This window comes from Salvelinus namaycush, chromosome 32, assembly GCF_016432855.1.
Source record: "Salvelinus namaycush isolate Seneca chromosome 32, SaNama_1.0, whole genome shotgun sequence".
Lineage (NCBI taxonomy): Eukaryota > Metazoa > Chordata > Actinopteri > Salmoniformes > Salmonidae > Salvelinus > Salvelinus namaycush.
In genome coordinates this window covers 22,206,821-22,228,151 of record NC_052338.1, presented here as the reverse complement: position 1 = coordinate 22,228,151, position 21,331 = coordinate 22,206,821, and the positions used below count along the sequence as shown (strand labels likewise).

Genomic DNA, 21,331 nt, shown 5'->3' with positions numbered 1-21,331 from the left:
GAGCCAGCAGCAGAGCGCTGAGTGGTGGAGTTACATTAAACACTTGGAGCCAGCAGCAGAGCACTGAGTGGTGGAGTTACATTAAACACTGGAGCCAGCAGCACAGTACTGAGAGGTGAATGGATCACCTTTAAATGTGTAGGGAGAATAGATCGATTCTACGGGCCCATTTCAAAGTAAAGATCATTATAACATTTCAAATGTACATGGGCTCAGGCTTATTTATGGGCTACACTAGCTCTGCTTGGAAGGCTATTAACATTTCACTAAAGTGATTTCTCCTCCAAAAAGCCATACTGTGAAGAGAGGTGAGAGAAATATACACATCAATAGAGGCCAGAATTAGACATAAAAAGTACTGAATATTTAACACTCTGAAAATGACAGTGTATAGATGTGTGCTTCAAACCACGTCGGTCGGAGCCATGTTACATAATTCCTATTGGTTATGCTAATAGACTTGTAAGTGAAATATTTATAAAAACTTTTGCATAACCACCCCAGGAGATCACAGAGTATCCCTGTAGTATGATTAACCTTTCAACTTGTCATCGGCTTCAAAGAACTTGAGAGAGAATAAAATAAAGTGAATACCTTCCCGTCCGCATGGCTTTAACAAATCATCTCTCTTAGGGTTTCTCTCCACCCTCCAATGGCCCACAATGGGATAACCAAGGACATACAGTATTTTCAATGTAATGCATACAGATAGATGTAGGATCTTAATTTGAGCCAGTTTGCTACAGCAGGAAAATAATCCTGGAGCAAGAGGAAATGTAGATTATTATGTGGATAATAATTCATGGACATTTTTTGTAGGGGTTGATACATTTTTAGGGCAAATCTAGTCTGACATTTTAAATTGGAAATGACAAGCTTTAGCAACCTTTTTAAACCTTGACTACACTACAAGTTCTTATTTCCTGCTGTGCAGGAAAATTCTCAGCAACAAAAGAGTGATCAAATTAAGATCCTACATCTGTATGAACATACATATTTCAGAGATGTTATTTGCCAATCTCTTTGATCGTCTGATGGCCACAGGGTCATTACAAATACATGTTCCACTTTTACGTGTACTGTATTTGATAGTAGAATCTCAATAAGACTATCAAGCAAGAAGCAGAAAGACAATGTATTGTGAGTGAAGTGACAAGCTTTCCTCTATAATTGGACAAAACACCAATTACAAGTGAGTTGTGAAGGTGGACAAAAAAACACCTGGATGTCTTCATTCCCCCCCATCTTCCTCTCTTTTCTACTCCTCCAATCTTTTTTTCCTCCCGCTTCCTCCCTTTTCTACTCCTCTGCTCCTTCTCATCTCCTCACAAGTCTCCTTTTTTTCCTTCACTCCATTTTCATGGTCCTCCTAACACACACCCCTCTCCCCTAGCGGTGGCCTCCCCTGCTGGTGCTTTCAGTGCATTTCACATCAGCTATCTGGCTTTGGTCGCATTCCAGTTCCACTACATTGCAGAAGGGCATCAGATAGCTACAGTGCCTTCAGAAAAAATTCACACCCCTTGACTTATTCCACATTTTGTTGTGTTACAGCCTGAATTCAATATGTGTTAAATATATGTTTTTCTCACCCATCTACACACAATACCCCAAAAACAAACATGTTTTTAGAAGAAATTACTTCAAATGTATTGAAAATGATACACAGAAATATCTAATTTACATAAGTATTCACACCCCTGAGTCAATACATGTTAGATTCACCTTTGGCAGAGATTACAGCTGTGAGTCTTTCTGGGTAAGTCTCTAAGAGCTTTGCACACCTGGATTGTACAATATTTGCACATTATTGTTAAAAACATTCTTCATGATCTGTCAAGTTGGTTGTTGGTCATTGCTCGACAGCCATTTTCAAGTCTTTCCATAGATTTTCAAGCAGATTTAGGTTGTCTTGGTAAGCAACTCCATTGTATATTTGGCCTTGTGTTTAAGTTTATTGTCCTGCTGAAAGGTGAATTTGTGAATCAGTGTCTGTTGGAAAGCAGACTAAAACAGGTTTTTCTCTATGATTTTGCCTATGCTGAGCTCTATTTAATTTATTTTTATCATAAAAAACTCCCTAGTCTTTGCCAATGACAAGCATACCCATAACATGATGCAGCCACCACCATGCTTGAAAATATGAAGAGTGGTACTCAGTGATGTGATGTGGTGGATTTGCCCCAAACATAACGCTTTGTATTCAGGATTTTTTTTGCAGTTTTACTTTTGTGTCTTATTGCAAACAGGATGCATATTTTGGAATATTTGTATTTTCACTCTGCCATTTAGGTTAGTATTGTGGATGTTGTGGATGTTAATGTTGTTGATCCATCCTCAGTTTTCTCCTATCACAGGCATTAAACTCTGTAACAATTGGCCTCATCGTGAAATCCCTGAGCGGTTTCCTTCCTCTCCGGTAACTGAGTTAGGAAGGACACCTGTATCTTTGTAGTGACTGGGTGTATTGATATTCAATGTGTGCTTTTTTTATTTGATATTTTTATCTACCAATAGGTGCCCTTTGCGAGGCATTGGAAAACTTCCCTGGTCGTTGTGGTTGAATCTGTGTTTGAAATTCACTGCTAGACTGAGGGACCTTACATATAATTGTATGTGTGGGGTACAAAGATGAGGTAATCATTCAACTTGTGACTTGTTAAGCAAGTTTTTATTCCTGAATTTATTTAGTATTCAAACAGTTTTCATTTCAGCTTTTTAAATTAATTTGTAAAAAAATAAATAATTAAAAAATACACTTCAACGTTATGGGGTACTGTATTGTGTGTAGGCCAGTGACACAACATCTAAATGTAATCCATCTTAAATTCAGGCTGTAAGACAATAAAATGTGGACAATGTCAAGGGGTGTAAATACTTTCTGAAAGCACTGTATATCATATGATGTAGTTAGCTGGTGTCTTAAATACCTGTCCAGGTGCTGTGAGATCCGGCATGTGTCTGAAATGTAGTCAGCCTGAAACACAGCCTTTGACTAGGTTCACCTCTTCAATATGTGACTCATTTCAGGAAACGAGCCGTATGTCACACGTCACTACTTCACAGGAGCAGTATTTGAACGTAAACATATTTTTTTTTGTGTTTTTGCAGAAATGCCTTCTTGAACATGTAAACTTTCATGTGCTTTAACAACAAACTTTTATTCCATCCATAAATACGAATAAAATTGTAAGAATTTCGAGCCTAGTTGGTTTAGCTATGGAAACAGTCAGGAACCTTCCCACTAGCCATGATTGGTTGAAATAATGTATGGGAGATGAGTTTGGATTGGTCTGCCATGTAGTGCTTCTGTCTATAACGTGAGATGTTCAATATGTGTTGACAGTCCTTTCTACTGCACCGTTTTTGAAAGATATAACTTTAGCCATTGAGAACTACAAAAGTTGTGCTAATTTTCTCAACAACATTGATGCCCAGAATTTAGCCGGGGCTATCGACAGATCAGTAGGAAAAACTGATGGGCTACTTTCTGGTCAGTGTTAACCGGAGTGACTTGACACAAAGCTGGCCACACAAGATGTAGCTACAAACAAAACGGAGTTAAATGCTTCCAGTCTGCCGTGAAGCGTTCATCCATGTATGCGGGTAAGAGTCTTGCTACATTTTCCATATAGAAGTTTCTAATTTTGTCAGAACGTCATTTTTATTGCAAGTTAAAGCTTACTGTTAGTTAGCTAGAACATTTCAAGCTTGCTAGTTATAGCCTAATGTTAGCTAGTTAACATTGAACCAAGTTTGTTATATTCAAACTACAGCTATGACAATGTTTGTATTGGTAGTAGTATGAGTTGGGGTTATGCTGGTTCATTGTTTAGCAAGCTAGCTACCATGTCTAAACAAAAAACTCAATTTCAGCCGGATTATTACATGACGCATCAAATTAGCAGGTGTGTCTGGGGATGACTAAGGCCATCGATTGTATTTCATGAACATGTGTACATGTCTAGACAATAGTGACCCATCCACTTAGCTAGATGTGGGTGAGGGGTGGTAATAGCATTTCCTTCACATGACCCAACAATTTAGACAAGTGTGTCGGGTATAGTTAGCTAATGCATTTTTGTACATCGCACTGTAATGTACAATTAACCTTATTTTAGCACCCCCCAAAAAAAATACTTACAGGTCAACTAGTATGAATACCATTGTGAAGCACAATTTCTCACCTTTCCAGCAAAATCAATGACGAGGCCTTCATGCTGCCTGTCTCTGCATGATTGAAGAAGGCAATGAGCACCGTTGTGTTCTTTTTAAAAATTGCGGGTGGGGAAGCGAAACCTACTGTGTGATATCGTTTTATTTCTTATTCTTATCCATATTCTTTTAAACTGCATTGTTGGTTAGGGGCTAGTAAGTCAGCATTTCACTATAAGGTCTACACCTGTTGTATTTGGCTCATGTGACTAATACAATTTGATTTGATAGGGAAAGGGGGATATAAGCCGTGTGGGGAAACTGCTTTTTTCACCTGATCTGTCCAACTTATCACCTCTAAAATGTAAATAAAACACTATAAAGAGTTTATATAATGTGTCATTACATACCTATTTGAAGGCTTGTGTCGAATTTGAATCGCGTTTTTAGGGCGGCGCTAAAGCTATCTACAGAAGTAAACAGCGTCTGTCGCGGCTTTTGAGAGTCATGGTGGCTTGCGGTGATGATGCAAAAAATGTATGCATTCAGTTCTACAATTGACTAGGTATCCCCCCTTAACCTGTCCCTGTCCCTTTCTTGTTTTTAATCTGCGAGAGAAGTGCTACACCTGGTGGAGAGATGCTGTACAACACAGGAGTTGCATTATGCGTGCTGTACGTTACGTCATGACACGTCACAATTTAACGTACCGCGTCAGAGGGGTCTGTTTTTTCAACTTTTCTCCAATACTATCAGGCTTTTTCCCCATGTCAATCAACGGTTGAATAGAAACATAGTTTCATTACCCAGATTTTGATGCCACCACAGTCGCTACAGTCTCATTAGTTTTCATTGCAGTCTCGTTTGAATGCTGTGGTTGCACACATTTGTACGGAATGGGGTTAGTCAACAGTAATCTAATTACATCAACATCTAATAACGATAAAATATTTATAAAATATTTTTATCTGGACACTTTTTGTTTTTGATATTGCTACTATGCAAGTACTATCACTGTACCGTTTACACCATCTGTATCCTGATCATGTCACAAATAAACTTTTTGGGATATAGCGTGTGTTTACCACATGGCCTCACACATGTGAATCCTTAAAGAGATGGATGGGAGGGTGTGAATGATGCTGAATGGGTGTAGACAAAGAAGAGCTCTCCAGTAGGTGTACCAAATATTCAAGGGACATTTTCTCAAAAGTGGGGTTAGAAGTTTATCAACTTTCAAAGCGGAATTACTTTCACATTGTTCCTCAACTGCAGTGTACGATATACCATTTTCGAACTCTGAGTCTCTACTTTTGTCCAATGTAAAAAATTTAAAAAAAATCAAATTGTGCTACATAAGACCGAATCGAGGCGGTCGGTCACATATGGACATTTACAACGTACAGCATTTATTAACACCCATTACAACAATTCAAATTTACCTCAGCCAAGCTGAACAGGTCAGCGACCACTATGCCAATTACAATAACTACTAGAAACAAGATTGCTGTATTATGTGGACCAAAGCAGAGTCCTTAGCAGGACTAATCATTGTTGTTTTGGGTTATACAGTATAGTTTATTGGTACACTGAGTTGGTACACTGAGTTCCAGGGACTGTTTGTGGATTACATCTGCTTGGGAGGACACACACACAGCTTCCTTCAATGAGTGTCTGCATGCGTATCCCCTTGGGGTCATGGAGGCCTTTCTTAACTGCTGTGCAAGTTGGAACGAATACATCTCCCCTCTGTGCCTTCAGCGCCCAACAGCCAGAACCATACTGTTCATATTGCTCTACAAGTCCATGCTGTCTTTTCCTAGTGGAACTAGGTTCAACTTGGTTAGAAAGGGGGCCTTGGCAGGGTACATGAGGCCTCCTCTCCCCCCATCTTAACCCCAGTTACTCATAAGCTCAAGCTGTATGCTTTTATATTTAAAAGCCACCTTGCTGACACATGATAGTAACAGCTTTCTCAAGATTTAAAACCAAAGGTTATGTTTAAAATGCTTAAGGATCCACCCCTTTTTTTAAATGTTTGCCTAAAATGACATACCCAAATCGAACTGTCTGTAGCTCAGGACCTGAAGCAAGGATATGCATATTCTATTTGAAAGGAAACCCTTTGAAGTTTGTGGAAATGTGAAATTAATGTAGGAGAATATAACACATTATATCTGGTAAAAGATAATACAAAGAAAAAAACATTTTGTACCATCATCTTTGAAATGCAAGAGAAAGGACATAATGTATTATACCATCCCAGGTACAATTTAGATGTTGGCTACTGGATGGCAGCAGAGTATGTGCAAAGTTTTAGACTGATCCAATGAACCATTGCATTTAAGTTAAAAATGTTGTATCAAGACTGCCCAAATGTGCCTAATTTGTTTATTAATACATTTTCAAGATCTTAACTGTGCACTCTCCTTACTTACAACCTCATGCTAATCACATTAGCTCAACCGTCCTGCAGGGGACCCACCCATCCTGTAGAGGTTTTAAAAGGAGCAGGAGCAAGGACACTGCAGTCCACTTTTGATTACTGAACCAACTTTGACCATACATCTGCAAGGGAGAAGCTGCAAAAGGAAAAAAAAATGTTGGTTCCTATTTTGGGTGGTTTCCAAAAGTAGGCCTCAGAATATTTCCGATTATAACTAACAAGATCTCCTTTTAACACAATGAGAATGCTTTGATCCCTCATTCTGTGAACATGAAACGTTAAAACACAAAAGAACCATTACACTCATACTTCTAATGTTGTATTATTCACCATTTGCATACCCCTCCCTTTAATCTGGTAATTACATTCGACAAATGCGCTCACTCACTCACTGACTCATACCCCCGTTTAGGGCAGGCCTGGTTGTAGCTAGATATGATTGAGTCACGTCGGGGACAATTTTAGCATTTTAGCTAACCCTAAACCTTACCCTTTCCCTAACTTTAACCTAATTCTCCTGACCTGCCACGTTAATTTTCCTAACCTGCTGCGTAAATTCTCCTAATCTGCCCTCGAAAAGTCTAGACCTGCCCTGAGAGCAGTGTCAGTAGCCACTAATGCGATACAGCTGTATTTTCATGATAACCATTTTTCCCTACCTCCTCTCAGCCCTTAAATAAAAGTAGCTTTCTGTGGAGGGACAAATAAAAACACTCCATGTCACACCAACAGTGTTTGGCATGCTGGCTGCTACTACTCGCCATTGAAGGTCTGCTCACCATACCATTTTGTGAGGAATGCTCACATTCTCCTCAACACTCTGGATAGAGAAACAGAGAGTGGTAGGGCTGTCACTAGTGCTTAAGGTTTCCAGAGGGAAGCAAGACTGGGAGATCAGCGAGACTGTTCAGATCACCCCTCTTCTCTGCAGGCATCTTATCCAGGCTGATTGTCAGAGACAGAACCCTAAGCCGGCTGCAGACGGGCTGAAATTACATTACCCACTGAATGAGTAGAGATTCATCTTTTTAAAAGTGCTTTCCCCTTTACTAGCAATACATCAGAGTGCAACGTGTAGTCATACCACTTGATTTTCCCCAATAAAGGCCCCTACGCTTTCTGAGATAATGTGATTCAGGAAGGCAGGAGTCTTCTCTCAGCTCCTCCGTTCTTTGGTAGTAAACACACAGCGATGCATCTGGAGATAGTGTACAACTCAATGATGTGAGTTTCTGACAGATCGCTTTAATAAAAGATCCAAAAGGGGGTCCCTGAGCTGAGTTGTTTGTAGACGATTATCAGGTGGAATGGAGAGAGCACGCAAAGACAGATACCATGGTCTTGTTCTGTATCGTAACATTTTTCATAATGCTTTTCGCCTAGACCTAATAGTCTGGACCTGCCAATTTCCCCTCCACATGTTTCACAGCTAGGCTGTGTCCATCACATTAACAACAGAGCAGAAGTCCACGCTAATGAGACAAAAAGCATCCCTTAATAGCCGCCTATTGATTCAACATTATTATGCGTGGGAGAAAACACTTCCATTCCATTGAGGCAAAACAAAGTGTGTTGACTATCTACCAGCCCAAAACTGTTTCTTTGAGACCAATTTGTTCTGAGAGTGACAACTGGCCTCACAGCTCTGAAACATGCATCATTAGTAAATTGGCCCCTAAAGGTCGCTAAAAGAAAGAGGAGGCCAATAGCTCCACAGGAAAGGAATTAACCTACATTGTTGCGAGTAAAGTAAACATCTCTATTAGGCGTACCACACTATGATATAGTGACATGTTTAAAAATTATATTTAATGACAAAACATGTTTATGCATTGGTTAGTCATTACATAAAACGAATGGCAAAAAAATTTAAATTCAAAACTATTACCTGTAATTCCATTCTATAAATTTAGAGCTCTATTCAATCTGTAAGCGTTACAGATTCCGCAATGGAAATGCAAAAGGTCATTTCCGATTCAGCTGATATATACAGCATTTACCGTGAATTCAGTCTCTGCTATAACGGGAACATTGCCCATGCATTTCAATCACGCTGTAAAGCTGAACTTCTGTGATGTGGTTTGAATTGAGTCCCTAGTCGTTCTGTCCTCCTTTTTTGTTTATTTTTATTTAAAACAAATTGTTCTAAAGGCACCCGCAGAGGAGAACACCCCCAAGGGAGAATCTGCCATGATTTATTTTTGTCGATGGACAGACTATAACTTGTATATTCCCACTGTTGTTTATTATCTACAAAATAATTGAACATAAGTGGAAAAGAGGGCAAATATCCCCCGGCGCCTTTCTGTTTTAATTTTCCAAAAGTTACCAAGGTTTGTGTTTGTGTGTGTGAGCGCGTATGCATGTTCTTCTCTCGGTTGGTTTTGATTTGGAGGCACTAGTCACCTCCAAAACAGTTCTAATAAGTTGAATCTACTACTACTGCAAGGCAGTTGCAATGAGAAAATGTCTTCTTTGTCTTTGGGTTAGCGCTCAAGACGCAAAACCACTGTCCTTAATGCTTGATGATATCTTGGAGTTGTTTGTTTCTGTGGAATTATTGTCACTAGAAAGTGATTTTCTCTCAAGGAAGCACAACCTTATCTCCAACAGTAAAACCAGCAAACCTATACTTGAGACTGCAAACTCAATATACACACTGCAAATTCGCCAATAAGTTTGGCCTCTAGCAGTGGCTTTCACTTCAATTTCAAAATAAATACAAACGTAATGGCTTATGTTTTGCCTCTGTCCTTGAAAGTAGAAAAAGGGGGAGAGAGAGAGAGCACAAGCAAGCGAAAGAGGCAAATATATTTTGTCAATGACAACCTACTGGGGTGAACCATGACCATACATCTCTTCTTCTAATGTTGCTGCAAACATGTCGTCATGTGAAACATTGCCTTTAAATATGAATACCCACCACCTGTCTGTCTTGCTGAGTGTCTCTGTAAATGAAAACAGATGATATCTTCGGTACCCCCAAAAGATGCAATCCCTCTCATGTGCAAAAATGTGCCATAAATCTTATAGTCTGTGTAGGTGGCTCCTACTGTTGGCAGTCATTCAAGCAAAGCACTCACTTTGTTTCAAATACTGAGCTTCAAAACAGCTCAACCAGAGCTATTTTCACCACTTTAGATGTGGTTTGACGTCTTTTGAAATTATTGTGACAGAAAGAGAACGACTCAAGAGAATTAAGCACAAGTTATAATGCATGGTTGAGCAGTCCATAAATTGTAGCATGCGGATAACAAACAGTAGGACCTAATATGCACCATGCACTCACACAAATAACAAATATTTGTGCAAGTAACTTGGGCATATCGAGTAATAAAAAACTGCAGGAATATTCAAGAGGCATAAACACACTTACTCTGAGGCCTCTAGGGACTGTTTCCCAAGCACTGGAACCTAGGGACCTTGTTCATGCAAGGAGCGTAGAAGTACTAACAGCATATATGGAGGTAGAATCTTCTCTAGAGCAAAACAGTACATCTGAGCAATTGACAAATCATCCCCAGGCAGCCAGCAGCTCAAAGCAGGTAAAGATAGGGAAGGAGAGAGCGAGAGAGAGGCTAGAAAGGCTTATTGGCTGAAGAAAGCTCCGGTGCATTTGTGAAATTCACTTACTGCTCTCATTCATCATTTCCATAGAAAACGCCAGCTTTTGAGAAGAATTATCGAAATGAAGCAGATTTCTTGGAGGACTGCCAACATCCAAAGGTGGAGTAAAAAAATACGATTCATTATCAATAAAGGGCAGAGGAGCAAAACATAATTCCTTCCTTTTCAAGTGCCCACCCTCGCAACCAATCAACAATCTTAAAATTAAAAAAATTACTTCACAGAAATATGTTATGTGGAGATATGTGAACAGGGTGCAGTTTCAGAACGTAACCCATGTCTATCCAGTTATGTGTGGAAGTAGAGGGACAGTCTTAAGACAGTTGATGATGATGAAGGTGTCTGTCCGTCTGTCTGTCTACAGACCTCATGCTTGGCTGGTGCCAGTGACCACCCGGAGTCTCTGACAGAGTCAGGTGTGAGTTCCATGCCTTTGGCCATGACTGCCTACTTTGACCCAATATACTGTACACTGAGTATACTAAATATTAGGAAAACCCATCAGCATCTTGACACAAACCGGTGTGATTGGCACCTACCACCATACCCCGTTCAAAGGCACTTAAGTATTTTGTTCTTAATTTTTTGTATACTCAGTGTATAGGGAATAGGGTGCCTTTTGGGATACATCTATCACTCCAGTGTTAATTGCTAAATTGTAATTACTTCGCCACTATGGCCTATTTATTGCCTTACCTCCTTACTTCATTTGCACACACTGTATACAGATTTTTCTATTGTGTTATTGACTGTACTTTTGTTTATCCCATGTGTAACTCTTTGTTGTTTTGTCACACTGCTTTGCTTTATCTTGGCCAGGTCGCACTTGTAAATTAGAACTTGTTCTCAACTGGCCTACCTGGTTAAATAAAGGTGAAATTAAAAATAAATACAAATAAAAAATAGAAAAATTCCAGGTGTCACATAACAGAAATGTCATCCGATCAACACTCATGGCAGACAGACACCTAGGGCAGATTACTAGTAAAAGGCGATGAGGAGAACCACACGTTTGGCGGATGAGAAAATAGGGGAGAGATGATCTAGGGGGGCATATTGTCGACCAATGTACATACCTGTACACATCAGGGACTGGGGTTACATGCTACGATTTGTCTTGAGCTAAATCCATCTATACTGAACAAAAATATAAAACGCAACATGCAACAATTTCAACGATTTTACTGAGTTACAGTTCATATAAGAAATCAGTCAATTGAAACTAATTCATTAGTCCCTAATCTATGGATTTCACATGACTGGGCAGGGGCACAGCCATGGGTGGGCCTGGGAGGGCCCGCCCACTGGGGAGCCAGGCCCAGTCAATCAGAATGAGTTTTTCCCCACAGACAGAAATACTCCTCAATTTCATCAGCTGTCTGGGTGGATGGTCTCAGATTATCCTGCAGGTGAAGAAGCCGGATGTGGAGGTCCTGGGCTTGCGTGGTTACACATGGTCTGCGGTTGTGAGGCCAGTTGGACGTACTGCCAAATTCTCTAAAATGACGTTGGATGTGGCTTATAGTAGAGAACATAAAATTCTCTTGCACACTCCCTTAAAACTTCAGACATTTGTGGCATTGTGTTGTGTGACAAAACTGCACATTGAAGAGTGGCCTTTTATTTTCCCCAGCGCAAGGTGCACCTGTGTAATGATCATGCTGTTTAATCAGCTTCTTGATATGCCACACCTGTGGATGGATTATTTTAGCCAATGAGAAATGCTCAATTTCTGGGATATTTTATTTCAGCTCATGAAAGATAGGACCAACACTTTACATGTTGCGTTGTCTGTTTACAATGGCAGTGATTAAAGTAACCGCCCAGTGAAAAAGCAAACTCATACCCAAATAATGTTGTTGACTCATCCTATACTCGTATTAGTGGCCAAAGCATAAATTGGACACGTTTTTTTTTTCTTCAAAAACCCCACCTCGAACTTGTATCTCAAAGAGATTACTTAAAAAATGCTTGCTATTTCCTCAGAGGATGATGTCATCTTCCTGAGGAGGATGTTCTGGCCAATTAGCGGTCTACTCACATCAATATTTTTAAGGACCGGTATACACCCACACCATTCTTTTGTTTGGTACAAACACACCATTCCAACATACTTAGTTACAATTTTTTGGGGAAAAACTATTTCACTCATATTGTAATTAATTATAGGTCATATTTCATAGACATCTGGAAACACTGGACAGTTACTTGTACCCTTTATTTCAAGATATCCTCACCTTAGACCCTTAGGCCATGTGACTAGCATTGATTCTGCCAAGTACCTACATACACTACTAGTCCCTTGCAGAGATGGAGAGACGCAGCTTTCAGTTTCAAATTATAATGACCCCTCCCATCACAGACAGATAGGCAGAATCAGATTTCCCAGGGCTGTGTCCCAAAAAGCACACTTTTCCCTATAAAGTGCACTACTTCTGACCAGGGCCCTATATAAGGAATAGGGTGCAAGCCTGGCACACTACATTGTTCTGTTAGTGTTGTGGTAGAAATTTAACTGAGCTAGTAATCAAATAAAGAATTATAGTAATTAAATAATTATATGGACAATGGCAGAAAACAACCCTGAATTCATATGCAACAATCCAAGCTTTTACTAATCAAATCATGGCCAATTGTTTTGATTTTATTTTAAATATTCCTCTCACATCTCAGCAATGATGTCACGTCCGTCAAAGAGAGGAGACCAAGGCGCAGCGTGATGTGAATACATTCTTCTTTAATTAAAGGAAGATCACTGAACAACTAACAAAACAACAAAAAAACGGACGTGAAGCTAATACAACGAGTGCTGACATGCAACTACACAGACAACTACCCACACAGACAGGTGGGAAAAGTCAACCTAAGTATGGTTCTCAATCAGAGACAACGATAGACAGCTGCCTCTGAGAACCACACCCGGCCAAACACACAGAAATACAAATCATAGAAAAAAGAACATAGAATGCCCACCCAAATCACACTCTGACCAAACCAAAATAGAGACATAAAACGCTCTCTACGGTCAGGGCGTGACAGTACCCCCCTTAAAGGTGCGGACTCCGGCCGCAAAACCTGAACCTATAGGGGAGGGTGGGCATTTCACCGCGGTGGCGGCTCTGGTGCGGGACGTAGACCCCGCTCCACCTCTGGCTTGGCCCACTTAGGTGGCGCCTCTAGAGCGGGGACCCTCGTTGCGGGGGCCGGACTGGGGACCCTCGTTGGGAGCTCCGGACTGGAGGGCGCCTCTGGAGGCTCCGGGCTGCAGGGCGCCTCTGGAGGCTCCGGGCTGGAGGCCGTCTCTGGAGGCTCCGGGCTGGAGGCCGTCTCTGGAGGCTCCGGGCTGGAGGCCGTCTCTGGAGGCTCCGGGCTGGAGGCCGTCTCTGGAGGCGCCGGGCTGGAGGCCGTCTCTGGAGGCGCCGGGCTGGAGGCCGTCTCTGGAGGCGCCGGGCTGGAGGCCGTCTCTGGAGGCGCCGGGCTGGAGGCCGTCTCTGGAGGCGCCGGGCTGGAGGCCGTCGCTGGAGGCGCCGGGCTGGAGACCGTCGCTGGAGGCGCCGGGCTGGAGACCGTCGCTGGAGGCGCCGGGCTGGAGGCCGTCGCTGGAGGCTCCGGGCTGGAGGCCGTCGCTGGAGGCGCCGGGCTGGAGACCGTCGCTGGAGGCGCCGGGCTGGAGGCCGTCGCTGGAGGCTCCGGGCTGGAGGCCGTCGCTGGAGGCTCCGGGCTGGAGGCCGTCGCTGGAGGCTCCGGGCTGGAGGCCGTCGCTGGAGGCTCCGGACTGGAGGGCGACTCTGGAAGCTTCGTGCCATGTCTCACCTCTGGAGGCTTCGTGCCATGGATCATCACTGGAGGCTTCGTGCCATGGATCATCACTGGAGGCTTCGTGCCATGGATCATCACTGGAGGCTTCGTGCCATGGATCATCACTGGAGGCTTCGTGCCTTGGATCATCACTGGAGACTTCGTGACATGGATCACCACTGGAGGCTTCGTGACATGGATCATCACTGGAGGCTTCGTGCCATGGATCATCACTGGAGGCTTCGTGCCATGGATCACCACTGGAGGCTTCTTGCCATGGATCATCACTGGAGGCTTTGTGCCATGGATCATCACTGGAGGCTTCTTGCCATGGATCACCACTGGAGGCTTCGTGCCATGGATCACCACTGGAGGCTTCATGCCATGGATCACCACTGGAGGCTTCTTGCCATGGATCACCACTGGAGGCTTCGTGCCATGGATCATCACTGGAGTGGAGAGACACACAGGAGGCCTGGCTCTGGGAGCAGGCACAGGACTCACCAGGCTGGGAGACATGCAGGGGGATTAGTTCTTAGCACAGGCACATGACTCACCAGGCTGGGGAGACATGCAGGAGGCCTTGTCCTTGGCCGAGGCTCTGGATACACTGGGCCGTGGAGGCGCACTGGAGGTCTTGAGCTAAGAGCCTGCACAACCCGTCCTGGCTGGATGGTGACTTTGGCCCTGCATGTGTGGTGCGCAGGCACAGGACACACTGGGCTGTGCAGACGCACTGGAGACACAGTGCGCAGAGCCGGCGCAGGATATCCTGGGCCGTAGAGACGTACTGGAGGTCTGGAGAGCAGGGCTGGCACAATCCTTCCTGGCTGGATGCTCACCCTAGCCCCGCAGATGCGAGGAGCTGTGATGTAGCGCACCGGGCTAAGAACGCGTACTGGAGACACCGTGCGCTCCACCGCATAACACGGTGCCTGACCAGTACGACGCCCGCCACGGTAAGCACGGGAGTTGGCTCAGGTCTCCAACCTGACTCTGCCACACCACCCGTGTACCTCCCCCCAAAAATGTTTTGGGGCTGCCTCTCGGGCTTCCTTGCCAGCCGTGTTCGTCTCGCCGACTCCATCCTCTGGTATCCCTCTTCACACTGCTCCATAGAATCCCAGGCGGGCTCTGGCACTCTCCCTGGGTCGACCGACCACCTCTCTACCTCCTCCCAGGTTGTCACATACCCCTGGCCACGCTGCTCCTCCTTAACACGCTGCTTGGTCCTTTGGTCGTGGGTAGTTCTGTCACGTCCGTCAAAGAGAGGAGACCAAGGCGCAGCGTGATGTGAATACATTCTTCTATAATTAAAGGAAGATCACTGAACAACTAACAAAACAACAAAAAAACGGACGTGAAGCTAATACAACGAGTGCTGACATGCAACTACACACAGACAACTACCCACACAGACAGGTGGGAAAAGTCAACTTAAGTATGGTTCCCAATCAGAGACAACGATAGACAGCTGCCTCTGACAACCACACCCGGCCAAACACACAGAAATACAAATCATAGAAAAAATAACATAGAATGCCCACCCAAATCACACTCTGACCAAACCAAAATAGAGACATAAAACGCTCTCTACGTTCAGGGCGTGACAAATGAACATGGTTCACTCTACCTATGATTATTTATTTGCAATAATTTGAAGATCTAATCATTAGTAACATTTCAAGAAACATTTAATCAGTACCAAATATTTAATAATTAAAATGAAATATTTCCAAGCTTCATGAATACGTAGGATATTATTAGCAAGGGGCATCGCAACAATGTGCAAATTATTTACACAGTATTCCACTACTTGATAAAAAGCTATCTCATTATATGTTGTAAAGACACTTAGCTTGGGAAAATGTTCCCAGTATTCCAATGGCAAAGGGCTAATTACTATTCATGGCTTTTAGGACTGATGTCATTCTACTCAATGCATTCTCACTGGGCGCTGATGAAGATTTGGTATAAAGTGAATTAATGTGGCTTGAAAACACAATGCCAATTCTAAATAAGGCAAATAATTAGTAGGACAAGCTTTCATCATCATTTTGATGTCGCCAGATTGACTTTAGATGCCGTGTAACGTTAGCTAGCTAGCTAAGGTTGTGTAGACAATTTTAGCTATCTGATGACAGCTTTGCATCCGTCTTTAGAACATTTGAGAACATAATGATGATGGCAACATTGTTTCCTACTAAATATGTGCCTACTTTAGCAATGTCATCGTATTTCCAGGACACAATAGTATAATTTAGACTAAACTGTTGTTAGCCTCCGTCCAGAATGACTGGACTTATCATGACTTTTGGTTACCAAAACGGCCGAGGAAGGTTTGACAACACGGAGGTGGAACATGCAAATAATATTCCACAACCCGGTGAGAGATATAGATTACATACAGTATCGTATAGTTTCTTGTAGAGGCACTTAGGGAAGTCAAACTTTCCCATATCCTAATGGTCACTGCAGAGAGAGCAACAGCCCGGTGAGGACGGATGACTGGTGACTCAATTAATAATTTGAAGAGTTCCTGGGCTCTCGGATACACAGTCACAGTGCTGCAGCCTCAGTACTGAAGCCTCCCTCCCTCCACCATGCTGGCTCCAGCATGCCCCAGCTGCCAATAACGCAGCTCAATAACCCAGAGTAGAAACCCCTTCTGTTCTGTCCAATCTGCCCAGCCAGACGCACTATTATCCACAGCGACTTACAGACTTACCAAAACCAACATTCTAGCAGCGCCATACTTTCTCTCAGCAGGGACAAGCAGTATCTCCGTTTCCCCCATTTGCAATCTGCTGCGTCAAAGGACAGTTTCCAGTCTCCACTCAAGCAGTCTTATAGCTGTTTATAAGGAGCCTTCTGTTCACCAAAAACAACACGGCTGCACTTCTGTTGCTAAAAGGGGTCTGGTTTCTTGAAGTTAGACACAGCGAGTGAATCTACGCACTGTGACTATTAAAACCTTCCGTAACCAGAAACCGTGGATTGATGGTAGCATTCGCACAAAACTGAAAGCGCGAACCACCGCTTTTAATCAGGGCAAGGCAACTGGAAACATGACCGAATACAAACAGTGAAGCTATTCCCTCCGCAAGGCAATCAAACAAGCAAAGCATCAGTATAGAGAGAAAGTGGAGTCGCAATTCAAAGGCTCAAACACGAGACGTATGTGTCAGGGTCTACAGTCAATCACGGATTACAAAAAGAAAACCAGCCCCGTCGCGGACATCGACGTCTTGCTTCCAGAAAAATTAAACAACTTTGCTCGCTTTGAGGACAATACAGTGCCACTGACACAGCCCGCTATCAAAGTCTCTGGGCTTTCCTTCACCGTGGCCAACGTGAGTAAAACATTTAAAAGTGTTAACCCTCGCAAGGCTGCCGGCCCAGACGGCATCCCTAGCCGCGTCCTCAGAGCATGCACAGACCAGCAGGCTGGTGTGTTTACGGACATATTCAATCAATCCCTATCCCAGTTTGATGTCCCCACATGCTTCAAGATGGCCACCATTGTTCCTGTTCCCAAGAAAGCTAAGGTAACTAAATGACTAATCGCCCCGTAGCACTTACTTCTGTCATCATGAAGTGCTTTGAGAGACTAGTCAAGGATCATATCACCTCCACCCTACCTGATACCCTAGACCCACTCCAATTTTCTTACTGTCCCAATAGGTCCACAGACAACGCAATCATCATCACACTGCCCTATCCCATCTGGACAAGAGGAATGCTTATGTAAGAATGCTGTTCATTGACTACAGCTCAGCATTTAACACCATAGTACCATAGACCATAGACCCTGGGTCTCGACCCCGCCCTGTGCAACTGGGTCCTGGAATTTCTGACGGGAGGGTAGGAAACAACATCTCCACCTCGCTGATCCTCAACACTGGGGCCCCACAAGGGTGCGCTCTAAGCACTCTCCTGTGTCCCTGTTCACCCATGACTGTGTGGCCATGCATGCCTCCAACTCAATCATCAAGTTTGCAGACGACACTACAGTGGTAGGCTTGATTACCAACAACGACGAGACAGCCTACAGGGAGGAGGTGAGGGCACTCGGAGTGTGGTGTCAGGAAAACAACCTCTCACTCAACATCAACAAAACAAAGGAGATGATTGTGGAATTCAGAAAACAGCAGAGGGAGCATCCCCCCCATCCACATCGACGGGACAATAGTGGAGAAGGTGGAAAGTTTTAAGTTCCTCGGCGTACACATCATGGACAAACTGAAATGGTCCACCGACACAGACAGTGGGTGAAGAATGCGCAACAGCGCCTCTTCAACCCCAGGAGGCTGAAGAAATTTGGCTTGTCACCTAAAACACACAAACTTTTGAAGATGCACAATTGAGAGTGTCCTGTCGAGCTGTATCATTGCCTGGTGTGGCAACTGCTCCGCCCACAACCGCAAGGCTCTACAGAGGGTAGTGCGGTCTGCACAACGCATCACCGGGGGCAAACTACCTGTCCTCCAGGACACCTACAGCACCCGATGTCACAGGAAGGCCAAAAAGATCATCAAGGACAATAACCACCCGAGCCACTGCCTGTTCACCTCGCTATCATCCAGAAGGCGAGGTCAGTACAGGTGCATCAAAGATGGGACCGAGAGACAGAAGCTTTTTTTCAATCTCAAGGACATCAGACTGTTAAACAGCTATCACTAACATAGAGTGGCTGTTGCCAACATCAAATCTCTTGCCACTTTAATAAATGGATTTAATAAAGGTATCACTTGTCACTTAAATAATGCCACTTTAATAATGTCTACATATCCTACATTACTCATCTCATATGTATATACTGTATTCTATACCATCTACTGCATCTTGCTTCTGCCGCATGGCCATCGCTCATCCATATGTACAGATTCTTATTCATCCCTTTACATTGTGTATAAGGTAGTCGTTGTGAATTTGTTAGATTACTTGTTAGATATTACTGCACTGTCGGAACTAGAAGCACAAGCATTTCGCTACACTCGCATTAACATCTACTAACCATGTGTATGTGACCAGTAAAATTGGATTTCAATTGATTGTTGACAGCATAATGGGTAGGAGAGACAGAATGGCAGTAGAACTGCTGACGTGGAGAGGTTCCTTCATTGTACAGATATACTGTAGAGGTTAATGTGAGGTGCAGATTTTTTTGAGATAACATAAATGCACCGTGTAAACAGTATAACAGTATGTATTATTATTTAAAATGACAGCCTACCAAAAGGCCTCCTGCGGTGACGGGGCTGGGATTAAAAATATATAAATATAGGACAAAACACACATCACGACAAGAGAGACAACACAAAACTACATAAAGAGAGACCTAAGACATTAACATAGCAAGGCAGCAACACTACATGGTGGCAGCACAAAACATGGTATAAACATTATTGGGCACAGACAACAGCATAAAGGGCAAGAAGGTAGAGCCAACAAAACATCACACAATGCAGCCACAACTGTCAGTAAGAGCATCCATGATTGAGTCTTGAATAAAGAGATTGAGATAAAACTGTCCAGTTTGAGTGTTTGTTGCAGCTCGTTCCAGTCACTAGCTGCAGCGAACTGAAAGAGGAGTGACCCAGGGATGTGTGTGTTTTGGGGACTTTTAACAGAATGTGACTGGCAGAACGGGTGTTGTATGTGGAAGATGAGGGCTGCAGTAGATATCTCCAATAGGGGGGAGTGAGGCCTAAAATGGTTTTATAAATAAGTATCAACCAGTGCGTCTTGCGACGGGTATACAGAGATGACCAGATTACAGAGGAGTATAGAGTACAGTGATATGTCCTATAAGGAGCATTGGTGGCAAATCTGATGGCCGAATGGTAAAGAACAGTACCTTTACCTGCCTATCTGTAAATTATGTCTCCGTAATCTAGCATGGGTAGGATAGTCATCTGAATCAGGGTTAGTTTGGCAGCTGGGGTGAAAGAGGAGTGATTACAATAGAGGAAACCAAGTCTAGATTTAACTTTAGCCTGCAGCTTTGATATGTGCTGAGAGAAGAGCAGTGTACTGTCTAGCCATACTCCCAAGTACTTGTATGAGATGACTACCTCAAGCTCTAAACCCTCACAATTTGTAATCTCACCTGTAGGGAGAGGGGCATTCTTCTTACCATTCTTACATTACCTTTGTCTTGGAGGTGTTCAGAACAAGGTTAAGGGTAGAGAAAGCTTGTTGGACACAAAGAATGCTTTGATGTAGAGCATTTAACACAAAATCCGGGGAGGGGCCAGCTGAGTATATGACTGTATCATCTGCATATAATTGGATGAGAGCGATTCCTACTGCCTGAGCTATATTGTTGATGTAACTTGAGAAGAGCGTGGGGCCTAGGATCAAGCCTTGGGGTACACCCTTGGTGACAGGCAGCGGCTGAGACAGCAGTTTTTCTGAATTTATACACTGCACTCTTTGAGAGAGGTAGTTAGCAAACCAGGCCAAAGAAATAGAAAAAGGCCTATAACTGTTAAGATCAGCTTGATCTCCCCTTTAAATAAAGGAAGAAACGTGGCTGCCTTCCAAGCAATGAGAACCTCCCGAGAAAGGAGAGACAGGTTAAAAAGGTCTGAGTTAGGCTTGGCAATGATAGGGACAGCAACCTTAAAGAAGAAAAGGTCTAAACCATCTGAACCAGATGTTTTTTTGTGGTCAAGTTTCAGGAGCTCCTTAAGCACCTCTGACTCAGTAACTGCCTGCAGGGAGAGAACTTTGTAGCAAGGCAGGTGAAAAAGAGGGAGAAGCATCGGGGATAGTCGCATTAGAAGGGTTGGGGGATGAGGAAATATTGGACGGGCAAGGAGGCATGGTTGAGTCAAATAGGAATTCGGACTTAATGAAGTGGTGATTAAAGAGCTCAGCCATGTGCTTCTTGTCAGTAACAACCATTAACAACCAGTAACAACAACAACATTAAGGGACATGGGCAGCTGTGAGGAGGAGGGTTTATTCTCCAGGTCTTTAACCGTTTTCCAGAACTTTTTGGGGTTAGACCCACAGAGAGAGACTTGCTCCTTAAAGTAACTAACTTTCGCCTTCCGGAGAGCCTGAGTGCACTTATTTCTCATTTGCCTGAACGAGAGCCAGTCAGCCTGAGAGCCTTTCGCCAAATGCAATTCTTGAGGTGGAGTAACTCTGCAAGACCACGGTCGAACCAGGGGTTGAACCTGTTTCACTGAGCAGCCATTACACACACAGACTGTAAAACAGTGATCACGAAGGTCAATACAGAAAACACCAGACTGATACCTATCAGGATTATTTGTGAGGATAACATCGAGA

At 43.4% G+C, this 21,331-nt stretch overlaps 1 protein-coding gene across 1 annotated transcript in view; it reads right to left on the bottom strand.

Annotated features, from left to right (window-relative positions):
- LOC120027058 (CUB and sushi domain-containing protein 3-like) overlaps window positions 1–21,331 on the bottom strand; it is a 704,521-nt gene that overhangs the window by 543,311 nt on the left and 139,879 nt on the right. The gene's annotated exons all lie outside the window — the stretch shown is intronic.